Genomic DNA, 5,629 nt, shown 5'->3' with positions numbered 1-5,629 from the left:
TTATCCGGAAATCGTAATACACGTGTGAATACATAGACCACAATATGTCCCTAGTGAGCCTCTAGTTGACTAGCTCGTTGTGATCAACAGATAGTCATGGTTTCCTGGCTATGGACATTGGATGTCGTTGATAACGGGATCACATCATTAGCAGAATGATGTGATGGACAAGACCCAATCCTAAGCCTAGCACAAAAGATCGTGTAGTTCATTTGCTAGAGCTTTGCCAATGTCAAGTATCTCTTCCTTCGACCATGAGAGCGTGTAACTCCTGGATACCGTAGGAGTGCTTTGGGTGTATCAAACATCACAACGTAACTGGGTGACTATAAAGGTGCACTACAGGTATCTCCGAAAGTATCTATTGTTTTATGCGGATCGAGACTGGGATTTGTCACTCCGTGTAAACGGAGAGGTATCTCTGGGCCCACTCGGTAGGACATCATCATATGCGCAATGTGACCAAGGAGTTGATCACGGGATGATGTGTTACGGAACGAGTAAAGTGACTTGCCGGTAACGAGATTGAACAAGGTATTGGATACCGACGATCGAATCTCGGGCAAGTAACATACCGATAGACAAAGGGAATTGAATACGGGATTGATTAAGTCCTTGACATCGTGGTTCATCCGATGAGATCATCGTGGAACGTGTGGGAGCCATCATGGGTATCCAGATCCCGCTGTTGGTTATTGACCGGAGAACGTCTCGGTCATGTCTGCATGTCTCCCGAACCCGTAGGGTCTACACACTTAAGGTTCGATGATGCTAGGGTTATAAAGGAAGTTTGTATGTGGTTACCGAATGTTGTTCGGAGTCCCGGATGAGATCCCGGACGTCATGAGGAGTTCCGAAATGGTCCGGAGGTAAAGATTTATATATGAGAAGTCCTGTTTTGGTCACCAGAAAAGTTTCGCACTTTATCGGTATTGTACCGGGAGTGCCAAAAGGGGTCCGGGGTCCACCGGGGGGGTCCACCTGCCCCGGGGGGCCACATGGGCTGTAGGGGGTGCGCCTTGGCCTATATGGGCCAAGGGCACCAGCCCCAAGAGGCCCATGCGCCAAGGAAACTTGGGGAGGGAAGAGTCCTCAAGGGGGAAGGCACCTCCGAGGTGCCTTGGGGAGGATGGACTCCTCCCCCCCTTCTTGGCCGCACCCCTTCCTTGGAGGAAGGGGCAAGGCTGCGCCTCCCCCCTCTCCCTTGCCCCTATATATAGTGGAGGGGAGGGAGGGCAACCATACCTGAAGCCCTGGCGCCTCCCTCCCTCCCGTGACACCTCCTCCTCTCCCGTAGGTGCTTGGCGAAGCCCTGCAGGACTACCACGCTCCTCCATCACCACCACGCCGTTGTGCTGCTGTTGGATGGAGTCTTCCTCAACCTCTCCCTCTCTCCTTGCTGGATCAAGGCGTGGGAGATGTCACCGGGCTGTACGTGTGTTGAACGCGGAGGTGCCGTCCGTTCGGCACTAGGATCTCCGGTGATTTGAATCACGACGAGTACGACTCCTTCAACCCCGTTCACTTGAACGCTTCCGCTTAGCGATCTACAAGGGTATGTAGATGCACTCTCCTTCTACTCGTAGCTGGTTTCTCCATAGATAGATCTTGGTGACACGTAGAAAAATTTTGAATTTCTGCTACGTTCCCCAACAGTAATGGCGCACCGCGGCAGGTGCACCATTACTAACATTTTTTTTATTTTTTTGATTTATTTTGAATTTTGAAGGCGGGAAGATACTAATGGCGCATCATGGGCAGATGCGCCATTAGTAACTTTTTTTTATTTTTTTGACTTATTTTGAATTTTGAAGGCGGGAAGATAGTAATGACGCACCATGGGTAGGTGCGCCATTAGTAAGTTTGATTTTTTTTGAATTTTTTTGCCTCTCCAGATCTTAAAAGCTCCATATCTTTTTTTTGTTAGGTTTTTGAGGATTTTGAAAATGTTTCCTATTAAATTTGGATGTAACTTTTCGAGTAGATGCTTTTTCATATAAAAAACTTTTTCATCCGACTTCGTACGCAAAAGTTATGCCCATTTTACAAATTCTCGAGAGATTTTGCAAATAAAGTCGAAATTCATATTTGTAAATTTTCACAACAACTAGACCACATATCACATGGAAAACTTATTTTCTTTTATTTTTTTGACATTTCCATCATTTTTTTATTTTTTTTTAAAACTGAAAAGGCGGTCCAGGGGGTGCATTCGGTGGAAGTGGTGGCCAAGTTACTAATGGCGCACCGTGGCATGGTGTGCCATTACTAGTTCAAAGTAATGGCGCACCACTCCCACGGTGCGCCATTAGTAGTTTTGAAAAAAAAAATTAATTTTTTTTACTAATGGCGCACCGTGGATACCACTCTCACGGTGCGCCATTAGTAGTTTTGAAGAAAAAAATTATTTTTTTTTACTAATGGCGCACCGTGGATGTGGTGCGCCATTAGTATTTGGACACTAATGGCGTACCAACACATGGTGCGGCATTAGTATATAGTAATGGCGCACCACATGTCTGGTGCGTCATTAGTGTCAATTCCATCTATGATTTTTTTTCAAAAGTAACACGTTTTTATAGCAATTTCGGAAACTAGCAGTGTCTATATGTTATTTGCAAAACTAGCAGCCCGTCGGTCAACGGTTGGCCGAAGTGGACCTTTTCGGCATGCGGAAGCCCGAAGTGACGTCTTCGGTTAAGCCAGGCCGAAGTGTGCGTGAACTGGGCCGAAGACGGGCCACTTCGGCCAGCCAGCGACCGAAGATGGGCCTCTTCGGCCAGCCAGCGACCAAAGAGGTCTTCGGCCAGCCAGCGACCGAAGAGTAGCGGATAAGGCCCGAGCGGCGTCTTCTTTCTCCTCTCGCTGTTCTTGCTCTGTCTCTCTCGTTCCTCTCTGTACATCGCCCCCCTCGCTGATCTCTTCGTTTCTCCACCTATTTTCGAATCCAAAGCACAGAAACGGTAGATCGTAGCCATCTCTACCGGCCTACGGTCATTTTTTCCCAATGGGATAGCTATTTGTGCGTACAAGTGAGGTGGAGTCATGATGGGGTGAGGAGGAGGAGAGGCCATGGTGGGCTGAGGGACCTCTTCCTGCTCTCATCAAATGGAAATAGATAACACTACTTTGTACATTCTTTTCAACAATGTAGGTTCACAAATTAATTTTACCCGTTTTACTATATTGCGGTAGGCAACCAGTCGCAACCGTTCATGCATTCAGTGCAATCATCGATACTTAGTGGTGCTGGATGTGGATTAGAGGGCTATGGCGATGACGATGACCAAGCTGAAAACACTTATGACTTCTCGCACACGGTGTTTCACACTCCACCACCACCACCGTCGCAGGAGACACAAATAGTGACAGACGAGGTTATCTATGGTCATGGTTATCGTGAGCATCGTCCACCGCCTCAGCGCTTATCGCCTTCCGGTCCTCGCCCGAGGAAGACCCAGATTCGTCGTCGACCCCCGCAGTAATATGATTATCTATGTATGAGTCATTATCTATGTTAGTTTCAGACTATTCGCATATGTGAGTCAGTATTTATGTATGAGACATGCTTCATGTATGTGTTACTATTGCACTTGCTTCTATCTGATCAGGAGACATATATCGTTTTATGTATGCGAGAGACATATTACTATTAATTCGCATTGTTATTCCAGTTACATTTCCAAAGAGACTACAACCGATAATTAAGATACAAGCACATCTGAATTAAACGGTGCGGTTGAACTTAATAAATACAACTTACATACTACAAAATGAAATTAAGGTACAACATAATGCCCTACTTGTTGAGGTACAACTGAAATACAGCTTACATACTACATGAAGTCATCATCGTCATCCTCCGTTGATGCAGAACTCTTGCCCTTTGACGATGAAGAGCTTTTGCCCTTCGACGATGCAGAAACCTTGCCCTTCGACGATGAAGAACTCTTGCCCTTCGATGATGAAGAACCCGGAAGCGGCGGCATGAAGATATCATCTTCGTCCTCGCTCTCCTCAGTCCATAAACATGGATTATTTGCTGCAGTCCTTCTGAAAGTTTCACTCTTCGGCACCACTACCTTCTTCCACCTTTCATCCAACCTAAGAAGTTCTTTACGTACCTCCTCATAGGTCCTTTCAGGCCACCCAGACCTATGTAATTGGTGAGCCAACTCATTCATTATGGTGTCACCACCGGTGAGTTCTTCCCATGGAACTATCCTATTGTCCATCCTGAAATCGGTAGCTAGCCTCAGAAGAGTGCTGCTCATCCCAGGATGAAAACTACGATCGAAAGGATAATGGGACATCTCGACTACACTGGATTGCTTATTCACCTCCGGGTCAAGGGGGTTTTATAGGTAGAGAGGAGAGAAAATGGCGGGAAAGAACGACTGGGGTATGGAGGGAAAGAGTTGGCGGGAACATATGGCGGGAAAGGGTTGGCGGGAAACGGGTGGCGGGAACATATGGCGGGAAAGGGTTGGCGGGAAACGGGTGGCGTGAACATATGGCGGGAACATATGAAGGGGAAAGAGTTGGCGGGAAAATATTTACGGAAAGGGCTGTGCAATTTTTTTTCATTGCAAAATGGTTACACAACATTCGTAAGTCATAATAAAAAAACCCTTTTCGGCCTACAGTAAGCAGAAGAGCGCGGCCATGCAACTTCGGTCAACCGTTCACGCCAAAAGGTGGGACCCGGGGACTCTTCGGCCTACGGTTGACCAAAGAGTGCTCTTCGGCCTATGGGAGGCTGAAGAGTCCTTTTCGGCCTAGTTGGGGCACACTTCGGCCAACGGGAGGCAGAAGTGCCCTCTTCGGTCAACTGCTGGCCGAAGAGCCACTCTTCGGCCAATGGGAGGCCGACGGGGTGCTAGTTTTGCAAATAACTTGTTAGCACTGCTAATTTCCGAAATTGTTGTAAAAAACATGCTAGTTTTGAAAAAAAATCTCCATATATAGCCCTTTTTCTAGTAGTGTATAACAAACAAGTTTGGGTCGATTCAATATAATTATTCTTCTAATGTCATACTGAAAGTACAACTAATCCCCGGGTGGTTTTGGTAATTCATAACAACATATATCTCGTTGAACTAATGTATATTCAAGTTGAAGATTTCGGGATGTTCAATGATTGGCATGGCATGTCTAATGCCATAAGTGAGTTTGAGCTTCTCCATAAAAATAAGAGCGTGTCCGCCTTAAAGGTCCGCGTTGGAGATGCCCTTATGAAAGTGCCATGTTGTTCATCTACTAGAGCTTCGATCCAGTTGATGATAGTATCACGTAAGACTATGAGAAGCTTGACAAGACATACTCCCTCTGTCCCGAATTACTTGTCATAGAAATGGATAAAAATGGATATATATATAGAACTAAAATACATCTAGATACATCCATTTTTTCGACAAGTAATTCCGAACGGAGGGAGTACATCCAAAACTACCACCAATCAGTACAACTGTGAAGCTGGATGCTCGGGGACACAGATGTAGCCCGTCAACTTCAACGGCTGTACATTGCACGGCTGTTGGCGCACAGAAAAATGGTTGGAACGTCAATGAACACACTGTACTACTACTCCTGAAGATAATAATACAGGTGACCCAAAAGGCAAAGCGTG

This window comes from Triticum dicoccoides, chromosome 5A (assembly GCF_002162155.2).
Source record: "Triticum dicoccoides isolate Atlit2015 ecotype Zavitan chromosome 5A, WEW_v2.0, whole genome shotgun sequence".
NCBI lineage: Eukaryota > Viridiplantae > Streptophyta > Magnoliopsida > Poales > Poaceae > Triticum > Triticum dicoccoides.
This window is presented reverse-complemented; position numbering follows the sequence as displayed.